Source organism: Mizuhopecten yessoensis, unplaced genomic scaffold (genome assembly GCF_002113885.1).
Source record: "Mizuhopecten yessoensis strain PY_sf001 unplaced genomic scaffold, ASM211388v2 scaffold8949, whole genome shotgun sequence".
NCBI classification, from domain to species: Eukaryota; Metazoa; Mollusca; class Bivalvia; order Pectinida; family Pectinidae; genus Mizuhopecten; species Mizuhopecten yessoensis.
In genome coordinates this window covers 616,959-630,247 of record NW_018407803.1, presented here as the reverse complement: position 1 = coordinate 630,247, position 13,289 = coordinate 616,959, and the positions used below count along the sequence as shown (strand labels likewise).

The 13,289-nt window shown below is 35.1% G+C and overlaps 1 protein-coding gene across 1 annotated transcript in view; it reads right to left on the bottom strand.

Moving 5' to 3' along the window:
- The window catches only part of LOC110456920 (E3 ubiquitin-protein ligase XIAP-like), a 30,537-nt gene extending 19,461 nt beyond the window's left edge, over positions 1-11,076 (bottom strand). The window contains exon 1 of the mRNA XM_021507985.1: positions 10,988-11,076. The gene's annotated coding sequence lies outside the window, so the exon portion shown is untranslated. The remainder of the gene's footprint in view (positions 1-10,987) is intronic.
- Between the last annotated feature and the right edge of the window lie 2,213 nt (positions 11,077-13,289).

Sequence of the window (13,289 nt, the reverse complement as noted above, 5' to 3'; positions counted from 1 at the left end):
GCGTCAAGACATTTCTGTTATACATTATGTACATGTAACTCATCTTGGTAATATGTGTGAGGGTATAGTTATCGCAATCGCAATTTGAGGACCATGTGGTAGATTAGCCTTTGGCTGAACATGTCATCCTCGTTAAATAAAGTTCATTATTATTATTATTATTATTATTATTAGTGGATATTACAGACTTGCCTACCGACATCTGACTTACAATACGATTTTGTCTACTGATCTTGTCAAAATAAAAATAAATCAATTCGACAAAAAGTATTTATATTTCAATTTCCGTTGTACAGCCTACTGAGTCAGTAAAGACTTTTTATTGTTATTCGATTAAATAAGAATAAAAAAAACAACTTATATCTAGCATGTTATCGAATAATTTAAATATAGACATTATTTATTTTACAACAATAATGAAATTTTCTTTGCAACTTGTATAAATCACTCTTGTTATCCTGGATGTAAGTGCGCAGAGGGTCTAATGTGGGAGGAAACGGGAGTACCCGGCGAAAACCCATGTGGTCGGGCAGTTGAACCCCATATCTTTCCATGTCCGATATGGGAATCAGACCCTGGCCATCTTGGTGAAAGAGAAATGCGCTATCCACTGCGCCACTCGACCACCAGGTTAGTAAGCCCATTCATACACTGTACGTCAACCAATCTGTAAAATCATTCACCCATCAATTAATCAAATCATCCATCTTCGTTTCATCCTCAATTGCCCCGTCCGTCGATCCATCTATCAATTATTATTCTCTTTATTTCTTCCATTTTTTGAAGATTACATAATAGATATAACTACCAAATATCAGACATACTATGAGACTTAATTACATAGAAATAATAACCTTTAGTTCCGCCCGTCCATATAAGTTAGAATTATCTCCCTTGAACCAATACTAGGATTGTCACCGAATGACGCAATGTTTCATGATCAAAGTCTCAATAGCTTATTATTTCCGTCGACAACACTTTTGACTCTTTGCACCCAATACAACTTCCACATACTTAACAATCCCCTTTTACGTCACTTATTTGTGTTCTATGTACTAAATGCTCTCTCGTACTAAGATCCAAAGATAACAATGTGGTCAAATATTATCAACAAACAAATAACCATTCCACCTCCCAGGAAGACGTTGTTTGGTTAAGGCACTGTGATAGGTCGCCTCCANCCCCCCCAAAAAAAAAGAAGAAAGAAAGAAAAGAATTATACAAAAATAAAAACAGTATTGAAGATGAACTTAACACACACACACACAGGTGATTGGTAATAGATATAGTCTCTTTCCACCTTTCAGGACGCATCGGGGCCAAAAATAGGAAGTTCGAATTTGTCACAACTACTGTTGAAACAGAATTGGAGGTGCGTTAACCTCTTAACTGGTGAATTTCAAAATTACTGGTTAATTTAAAATAAAATTATTAGGTATGTATGTGTATTATGTATGATCAGTTATGTATGTGTATTCCGATCCGTGCCAATACTAAAAAACACTGCGTCTTGGACTTTCTTACAACAAGGGTAAATATTTATCCCTTTTGAGTAGTAGTATATGTCCAAGATATTCATCCCCTGTAGTACTTCATGTGATTTCCTTGCTTAAACTTGAACTCTCCTTTTCCGGGCTTGTAAGACGAGGATGAGAAAATATTGAAAACATTACACTACGTCCGTTAGATAGTCCTCGATCGGACGTGAAAAGGTATCGGGTGAACTGCCCGACCACGTGGGGGTCCCGTGTACTCCGGCTTTCTCCGATATTAACACTTTGGCACCAGAGCAATAAATGGGTGTTGTTGTTTTTTTTATATCAATAACATAAATAATTCAGTAAGAATGTTTTCGTAGGATTCGCATTGATAAATATACTGTCACACAAGCAAAACAGAAGTATCATTTGATATTTGTATTACAGGTGTATCTAAATAAAATAAATGTGTGTAAGGATAGAATAAGCATCGTTAACACGTGGTCTATTAACTTGTACACGTGATTAATTAACTTGTACTCAACTGTTTCCTTACTGACACCCACCTGCTCATCAAACGCAGTTACCATCCCAGTGTGGATCATTCGGCCTTATACTATGCGTAATTTATGTCAAGATGTCTTAGTAATATGACAAAAAATTACGTCACTCTACTTTCTGATGTTTACTCAAGTGATTCAACAGTTTGAATAGAAACCATTATTAAGAAATACATAAAAAACAAAATCACATACATGATAGGAGTGGTTCAGCTTTGGCGACAAGACATGTGTTTCCATCGCTGTGGCAACCGTATTCAGTTGAAATTCTAACTGAATAAAAATTAAGCTTTATGCTATAGATCTTACTGATCGTGAACGTGATTAAGTTACAGGAACTATATGTTTTGCCTACTGACGTAAACTACATGATTATTTGTTCTACCTAAATTGGTTTGTCGGCGTGGGAAGTCTACTATTGACAATGGTTGTTGCAATATATGTTTAGATAATACATTTCAACTGTGTAACATGATCTTATTGTGACACCCAAGAGCTATTTTTCTTCTTAACATGGAAATATTATGTGGTGACATGGTTAACTGGTTATCCATATCCCATTGGAGGTTATTGTAAACTCCCGCCGAAAATATCTGACTTATGGTACGATTTTAAGTGTATCTCTTGAGACTTGGGACTACTGCTCTTGACAAAGTGAATTCATGCTTTATGTAGTTGAAAGGTATTCATATTTACATTTCTGGTTTACAGCCCACGGAGTCGGCAATCGTTCCGCCCGACCATGTAGCTACCCATATTAGAATTACCCCCCTTGGACCACTGACCGAACAATCGAGAATTTCTTATAATGACGCAACATGACAGTGTAAACTTGTTTTTAGAATTTCTTATAATAATGATGCAACAGTTTCGTCGACAATAATTTTAACTCTTTGTAATCAACAATCCTCTTTTTTTACGTCACCAAATTACGTCAAATTGTTTATGTATTTTATTCAACTCCTTTGATTTAAAAATTACATTCAACTAGGTGGTCAAAACATTTTTACATATAGCAATAAACAGCTAGCATTGTACCTCATGACGTCGCAAAAAAACTTCAGTCGGTAAAGACACTCCTGTAAGGCACGGTGATAAGTGCTCATATAGTAGGTTGAACTTTAAAAAGTTAAAATTCTATTTAAGAATATCATTTGAGAGGGATTTCTCCAATGATATAAATAAACATATTTCTCTCTTACCTCTTCAGTTCTTGCATCTACATCTAAATCAGTAATGTAGTTTATTGTGCCACCTACTATCTTCAATAGGAAATTTCTTATTAAAGCATCTACATTTTTATGGTATCTTATTGAGGTTTTTTCAAGAAGGGAAGACAACTAAAACAAGATCAAGCTCATGTTTCATCTAACAGCAACCATAGATTTAACAGCGAGATGCACTTTGGATGTCTGCGTTCCGCCATCTTTGTAACAAGTGTACTGTACACCTGGCTTTTATGCAATCATGGTTATTTATTCTCATTATAACCAGTACAACAACTTAGATCCCGGAGACAGGGCCAACCCCCAGGGTAAACCCTAGTGACATATGTTTATCCAAATTTCCATGCTCAGCAATTGTATATATCATAAGGTGGGTATCTAAAGTATGTCCATGTTATGACTAAGAGGTTAAGGGCGGAATCAGTCGGGATCAGTCAGTGTAATAGTTGTAATGGTATACAAAATAGCGATATCTTATCTCATGTATCAAACTTTATATCGCAATCAAAAAGATTTTCATTAATATAATCTTTGACTTACCCTTATCATTTTTCGGAACATATGTACATTTTACATGTTATATGCATATAAGCTTTATAACCCCCGGTGAACTGCAGTGATATAGCAGTACAAAAATGTAATATAATATGGAATTAATTAGATACTACTACTTTATTCTACCTTTAATAATTACTAATTTACCTGTTATATACCTATTAAATGAAAGTGGCCCCAGGCAGCATATTACAAGAAGATAAAACTGATATACTATAATTGAAAATATAGCTATTATATAAAACCAATAGTCCCCTCGGCTAAAGACAGCCGAAGGCAGCAATTAAGCTGAGAGCATACTGTTTCACTGTGTCTTGATAAAGGAGCGGACCGGTCCGAAAATTTGACAACCTAAATTTGTCCACATTGTTATTATATATATATATATATATCTGATATATAAGCTTTTTTCGGAACATGTATATATATATCTGATATATATAGAGTTCCCCTGATGAACCTCTAAAGAGGTAAAAGCTCTAGGGAGGTTCTAAGAAACTTTTTATATTTGTAAAATATATATATATGGGTAATAACGACAGTGCAGACAAAGAAATGTGTCGAATTTTCAGGGCGATCCGCCCCTTTAACAAGACAGGAACCTGGAAATTTCCATATCACAACATAAAACGGAGAAAAACAAAGCTGTCCCCGCAGGCCCCCCACATAAGTCGCCTCAAGGGTCAAGTTTAGGGTGCAGACACTGAGCGAGCGATACTGTAATCATTGCAGGGGCAACAAATGCATCAGAGCTAGTCTGAAACTGTTAAAATGATCTGCCACATCTATACAAAACAGATTCAGGCTAGCTCGGATGCATTCGACTCAGGTGGTTATCGTTATGCATGTCAGTATTACTAAATGATAACAAAACCGGTGCCACAGCTGGGATTTGATAATTTGTCACAGTTATATATTAGACCTAAACTGAGGTGTCTAACATTACTCTGAGCACCTCAGTTTAGGTCTAACTATTGCTGTAACAAATTATCATGTCCCTGTGAGTAAGACAGCTGAACCTGATGATTGTGGTATCCACCACACTGGCACACATATGGTATACACTGTACCCATACACTGTACAGTACGGCTTAAATATACAAACGTGTCTTGATTTTATCATGATAAATCCTCTCTTTATCAAACAGACATTGTACGGGTATCATTCAGTATTATCGGTTTTTACTAACCTGGGGTGTAGGACGAGATGTGAACGGTTACTCTCGAGACATAACACAGCTGATGACAAGCCAGCACTCGTACACGTGTACGTACACGTCATCGTTATATTTTATATTGCTTTATGTAATTACTAACATTAGAACACGTGTGGATGCATGTATTTATTATAAACTTATTAAATATCTGTTCTATATATTTCTATGATGACATGTATCATATCTGAAAATATTCTGCGGAACAATATCAATACAATGAGTTTATTAATTTGATAACATAAAAAAGATAAGTTATATATCACGCAGGAAGGCCGGGTTTGACCGGGTATCGAACTGATGATCACGATAACAAATATTCTATTAAAGGTAATACATATATCACGAAATTTTATAAACATTCACACACATAATCGCTAACGTGTTCAAACCTTGCGGCATCTCTAATCGATTAATGACCATTATCTTATGACGTAGGCCTAATGTCATCAATACTTAATGGGGAAATAATGACGTTTCCATAACTATATAAATACGAGGCAAGAGCTAAATATAACAGTCCGTCGGATGGGACTAAATGGTGGCCCGTGTGAGAACTGTCCAATCTCGCACGAAAAAAAAAATCTCTCTGGGGTTTTCGAAAAAGAGTAGGCGCGTAAACGCCGACACAGAGGATAGTAAAAACTTATTCATTTTTTAGACCGTTAGCACTAGGGTCTCTTTATTAAGACATTTAGTAGGACATCCAAATTTTATTTACAAATCAAATTCATAGAATAGGTATAAGGGGCTGGTGTGGCTGGTGGCGGCACGGTACCTCACTTCCGGTCCAGACTTGGTGATGCTGTACGATGAGTGTTAGGTTAAGGCATTATTAGGCATAGGAGTCGTCTTACAAAAACTAGACTTATACAGTAATATATATATGATAGACGGCTCCTTTCTAACCTATCCGCCTCTTCTACTCTTTACTCCATACTTTATCCCTTCTACTAATTTTCCTTTCTGTTCTTCGTCTGCTGGATAACCGAACGACTCGGTAGTGAAGCGGACGTAAACCCTATCAATCAATCAATCAATCAGCTAAATATAGATTGAGATACATGTCTCAAATACGAGGCTATGGAGGAACCGCGACAGACAAATAAAAGTAGGGAAGTAGAAACATAAACAACCATTTGATGTAGAACATTAAAATCATCTAGGGGAAAAAACAGATGTTGGGAGAGATTCATGGAAACTAAGGACCATGTTAAATCAAGACAAAAAGAAGTAGGTTAGAAAAGCTAAAAACATCCGGAACAAAATATCACGAAGGATGTGAATATGACAATTTAGAAACCGAAACTAGAACAGGATTATCCGAATTACATGTAAAGGACAATGACCAAGTGGTTTATGTGACTAAAAGCGACAGTGAAAAGGCAAACGTTTTTACAACAGAGCCAAGGAGACCTACCTCAGTACCCAATTAAGCATATCGAAAAATATGTTGTCAGTAAAAAATATCAGCGAAAAGGAAATAGCTAATTTGATCAAAAAAAGTTCAGATAGCATTTATTTAAAAATATTAAAAGAAGTTGTCATGATTCAAGATTCAACAAACGAAAAATCTTTTCAACCAATCGTTATGTACGGGTTGTGTGCCATCAGTTTGGAAAGAGGAACGGATTCCAACTATTTACAGGAAGGATAAGCGTTATGCAGGTTGCCACTCAGTCAGTCTTATAAGTAATGTATCATAGATAAATTGTATTAGAAACAACTGTAAGGAAATACATTATGGAAAATTTAACAAACAACCATCTTCTCAGTACTCGGTAGTTTGTATTTGTGAAGTAGCCCGAGTTTCCTCTGAGCCTGTCACCCGACTTAGACATTTAGACAGATAGATGTCCATGTCTGGTGTCAGGGCCAGAGGAAATTCGGGCTATTGTGAAAGAGAGGTCCACAGTACTCAAACTTCAGAAATAGTTAATATAGTCACACCTCTAAAAGAAAGCACGTCAAAAACGCAATACCACAAGGCAGCGTACTGGGACCATTCTTGTTTATTCTACAGATTCGAACGCCCTGCTGTTCGCCGATAACACCAAATTATATCTTAACACCAGATGAAATAGAGATTTCCAGAGGGCCTCGGCAATTGATCGGACAAATGGTTACTGAATTCCACCCAGATAAATGAAAACTGCTGTATTTAGGAAAGAAGAAAAAGGTAACTGAAGAAATGGAAGAGAGCGATCCGAGGATAATTGTCGACAACAAAATAAGTTTCAGAAATCATATACAAGCCGCCGTTAACAGAGCAAATCTGGAGCCTTCAGAATTTGGTACAGTGTATTACATCATTCTGCTTATTGTACGAATAACTAAGGTGTTTATGTTTGGATAACGGCGGGTTTGGCGGCTGTGACATCTCCGTTATTTGTATAACTGTTCCCCTCCCAGACTACAAACTACCTGCGTGTGTGTATGTCTTGTGTTAAATTGTTTACTTACGACCGGAAGTTGTCAAAAACATTCATGGGAAGTATTAAAACTATTTATTCATTTAATGTCTTTTAAAACAACATTATGAATGCTATAATGAAGTTCATTCACAGATTTAAATAATGAGCATCATCAGTCTACGAAACAAAGGTAGTATATGGACATAGAATAACCAACATTTTGTGAGTTCCCTCAGTTAATTTGCATAATTCGCCGCCATCTTGGATTTTGGCGTTAGAGCAGCTGCAGCTCCAATCGGGAACCGTCGGCACTTTCCGTAAACGAGAAAATATTTTCTGCAGCTCTAGACTAAGTTCTAAACTAGGGGAAGATAAGCAAGTAGTAAAATGCAGTCGAGAAATTCTTCATAAAAACTTAGGGGCTGGTGACCAGTCTACTGCAGGTTGTGCACGCTTCAATTTCCGATCGTTAGTGAAGTCAGCAATATCGATCACGTACAAACAGTTTTAAGCTGCTACCTCATTAAATTAAATTGATTGGAAACCTCGAAAAGGACTCATTACTGGTGCGGCTCCCTTACCAGTTTGTTTCCGTATCATAATCACATTTGATTCATTCACAGTATTCGCAGTATCTTCCATCATGAGCTTGTTTCGATGCCTTAATATTTTTTCCTAAACTGTATAATTAGTTCGCTTCTGGTTGCGCGCTAGTGTTTATTCACACTATATACATTACATAACATTAAATGTTCTAGTAGAATGAAGCACTGAATTTCCTAGGGTGTTTTACTCCAATGCACATTTAGTCGACTCTTGAAGGTACTTCCGAGAGAGAGTTCCATTTATTGACCTCTCTGTTGCTAAATACATTTTTTGCTGACGTTTAGTCTGAATGTTTTCTTAAAGTTCATGTTATTTGTATCATTTGTTTTTGCACCCAGTTAATTAGTTTTGTTAAATATCATGTGTTTAACCTTGTCCGCTGTATGTTTGCATATTGAGAATGTAACGCTGAACGGCCTTGTTTTTTCCGTATGAGCCTTATAATAGTGAACACTCTTAGAAATGATACGAATCCCCCTGAAATAGAATCTACGTGAACTTTACCTTTATAACACATTTCATTATTTTGTTACCGGATTATTCTGGGTGTGAAAAACAGGGATAATGATAAATAACTTGTATTTGTTTACTTAACACGGTAGAGTATTTTGACAGGTAGTTTTACAATTGAGTGCTTACAGTAATAATATACAGAAACGGACTAAACTGCAAAACAGTGAACAAAATCTATATACATTTTGAAAGTTTACGAAACAAAACATCAGCTTAATTAAAAAATATATCAGTGTATGCATAGAACCTTTAGATTGACGTTATACATCCTACATGTCAGTTTTGTTATTAGCTTATAACGCAGTATTCCAAAATCATCAATGTAAATATTTGACATTCGTCATGATCACAAGCATAAATGAACTTTTAAAGTCACACTGTATATGTAGGAAATAAGAACTTAACAGTATATCGAACAGGCAGCAGCGAAAAATAGGAACACTGTGTCTATGTCACAACACTGTGTAATGACAACATTCTATTTATAGAATAAAAGCTGACAAGACACAAAAAACGTTCTAGTTCGTTAAATATGGTTGCTGAAAATGAGACAGAAAAGAATACATTTTTAATCGTGCTCCTTAATTATAAGTGAGTTATACCAAATGTCACCTCATGCTTAATATTCTAAATTAAACAGAGAGGTACAAAGCAATCACATGAATATCAAACTTGAAATGAAGCATGTGATAATAAAATGTCTTCTGTAATAATGTAGTAATGTACATATATAGTAAATGTATGGAGGTCACAACAAGTCTCCATGACATAATATTTTATGACACAAGCTTTAGCTAGATGGAGCTTGAACGAGTATGGGACTTATGTTTTCATGTGATTATCTCTTAATGAAAAAATAACAACCTCATCAAACTACAATGTAAGTAGATCTAGTTAACTTACAGACATTTGACATTTTGGTTATGAAGTGGGGCGCCATTTAGTTAATTGTAAAGTACGTCATAACGAGCCGAGATGGTGAATATTACGACTACAATTGAATAAGAATTACAATTAAAGCGAAAAAAAAAAAAAAAAAGGAACATCATATGATTTTGTGTTTTTCAACGTTTTAAGTTTATGTAAAACAAGGGCGTGTACATTCTTTCCCTGGAGGCTAGGGCTGTGAGGGAGGGTGAGAGATTAAGGACCAAATTTCAAACACAAGCCAGAGAGGTCAGTGAGGGATAGAGGTCGATTCTATTTGTAGCGTGAACATTGTTGACGTAAAAAATATTTTTACACAAACCGCCCATGGCCGGTTACTTACAAAGGGTAGACAACTCCTACAACATTATAACGGATAGGACTAGTACTGTTCCGACTGCCAAAAGTATCTCGCCGTGACCTTTACCATTGTTGGAGTAAGGGAAGACAGACGTTTGAGAGTAGATTGATAATGATGATGGTATGATGATAATGATCAAATCCACTATTAAAAGGAAACCCATAGCGCGGGGATAAATCACCTAGTGACTAGTTTACACATAGAATTACACAGGAACCTGAAGGATCGGGTGGTACTTACCGATTACCGCGTTATGTTTTAACCTCAAACAACATATCAATATTCACATATTATTTGCATACCAAGAACAAATACATTAATCACAGGAGAATAAAACAATCTGCACACATTAGTTTTGTATTCAATAACTGAGTTTGCTTATATAAACTGTTATTTTTCATGTTTTCTTTAATCAGTATATATGTTTTGTTTTAAACATATTTTATTGTAATTTATATACACAAGTTTTAATAACTTTTATTACATACTTACTAATGAAAACGGTTTTTTTGTATATGCGATACGACATAATTACTCTAACCCATATCAGCCCTCGCCATATCACACCCAAAAAGCCGTATCAGCCCCCGCCGTACCACACCTCAAAACCCGTATCAGCCCTCTCCGTATCAGCCAGCAAAACCAGTATCACGCCCCTTTTGGAAATTTTGCGTTTTTCAATGTTTAAATAGAAAAATAGATAATTAGACAGTAGTTGTTTTTAGTAAGTATGTAATAAACAGAATAAAACATGCCTTATTCCATATCGCACCCAGTATCAAACCTCGACCAATATCAGCCCTCTGGCCGCAGTCTCGGGTTGATACTGGGTGTGATATGGAAAAAGGCATGTATTATTCTCTATATATTAAGCCCTTTCCATACAATATGTTACTACAAATTATCAAGTGTATATGTCTTGCATTACTCAAAAGAAAAAATAAGATTCATCTTAAATACCAAGCACAAACCTGTAATTCTATAGCAATTCTATAACACTTTCAATGTGTTTAAAGATGTGCGAACACAAACCTCCTAATATTTGCTAATAAACAAAGATAATATTCCATTGTACCTGCAATAAAATATAAAATAATACCGTTTTTTCTCGACAATAGCAACCTGTTACTTACACTGTGCTGCAAATGACTTCGTGTTATTAGTCCCCAATACAAGTTTACGCCTTCTTGTAGAGTTCTAAACGACGACAGCTTTCGTTATGAACAGGAACGTAAAATTCTAAGAAGAGTTCGAATCATTTTCCGAAATAGCAGATTACCGCTGGCCTGTCAAAAATAGCGTTGTAAAAGGACACCACGTCACCATAACATATCACCCCTGTATCAATACCATCACATTTATAGCATCATCAGTGCTAATGTATTTTGATGCAGTGAAGATATCACCGAAAATTCGACAGATTAAACTTATTAAAATAAAATAAAATAAATGTATTTTGCATATTTAGAGATTAACAACGCAATAATGTCACATTGTCCCATGATTTCTCTAGACTAAATATTTAAATAAAACGTATAAAAACAGTCGAGCATATGATAAGATAATTTCAATTTCGGTTTCATTCTATCTTCTGTTCTTAAAATCAACGAAGCTAATTAAAACCCCTATGAAAGGATAATTTGTTTGTACGGTGCTATATATAGGCCACACATTTATTGTTGTTCTACTTTAGTGATCTCGAACGCACTCGTTTAGCCAGAAAATGTTGTTTCGGTTTTTCCAGTCTATTGATAGCAATTATTAATAAATATTAGTTTCCGGTTGAACTGTGTCACTCAAAACTGCTGAAGGGAATGTTATATATTTATAAATCACCGACAGGTTATCTAGAGGTCAATGACAACGGCCAGTACAATTTAGTCATTTTACGCACCAATGCATCTGACCGCTTGTCAATCGTTACTGATAGCGAGTAAGTAACCAGAAAATTATGTAAAAATAAAAACATTATCAGAAGTTGAGTGTCCCTTTCGGAACCCCGCTAGATTCATAGACATCAATTTCTTCTGTTTTACAAAGCGGTTCAAGCGATTGTTTATAATAGATGTAAATAACTTACCAAACCAACTTATGAGCGCGTGATAGCCCAATAATTGTCAGGATCTTCTGGATTCCCTTTATTTTTGTACATCGGTTTAATTATACCAATAGTCGAGTTTTCTGGTATAATACCAGTATCTAATATAACATTAAACAAGGTACAATAAATAGTTATTATCTCTGGTGGAGAATATTTTAAATATTCATTTAATATTTTGTCCATTCCAGGAGCCTTACCATTTTTAAGTTGTTTTAATGCTTTTTTAATTTCTTCTTCTGTTATTCTACTATTTAGTACATCATCATCATCATCATCATCATCATCATCATCATTATCATCATATCATCATCATCATTTACACAACTATCCTCATTATTATCATCCTCCTCCTCCTCCTCCTCCTCCTCCTCCTCATCATCATCATCATCTATACAAACATCATCATCATCATCTACACAACTATCCTCATTATTATCATCATCATCATCATCATCCTCATCATCATCCTCATCATCCTCATCATCATCTATACAAATATCATCATTATTATCATCATCATCATCATCCTTTGCATTCAATGACATAAAATAACGATACAATGTATCTATTGGTATATCTGTAGTTTTCTTTTTATTTGAAGAATATTTATCAATGGTATTCCAAAATGATTTTGGATTAGATTTAGATAACGAGTGAAGCTCTTTAATTCATCTTTCTTGATATTTTTTATAACTTATTCGAAGTTGTTTCCTGTATTCACTACCTTTTTTGTTCATATTTGTTTTAGTAGTGCATGATTTGTCTGTTTTATATTTATTCTTGGTCTTGTTGAAGGCAATTCTTTTGAACTTACAATATTTATCGAACCACGGTTTATTCATATCTACTTTTCCTTTACGTCTTTTTTGTTGTGTTCCACACTCTTTAGATGCCGTTTTAATAAGAAATTGACCAAGGCCATTAACCACCGCGTTGATTTGTTTACAGTTTACATTATCACGATCATTCATTTGGTCTATAGCAGTGCTAATATCGCGGAGTTCAAGATTTACATCTATATTAAATGCCTGTGTGAATTCATCTTTTTTGGATGTGTCCCATGTTACACGTTTATTATCAAAGTTATCCTCTTTCTTATCTAATGGGGGTTGGGTATCGCATGTAAAGTTTAACATAAAGTGGATTTGATTGTGAACGTCCCAAAACATTGGGTTAAAATCACATATTTCGAATTCTGAAACAAGTTTAAAAGCTGAACTATCTACTATAAGATAATCTACTACACTTGTATCTTTACATGTCGTTCTTCCTATGTGTTTATCTTTACATATTCGACCATTTGCAATAAAAAGAGACGATCTTTTAAATACTTC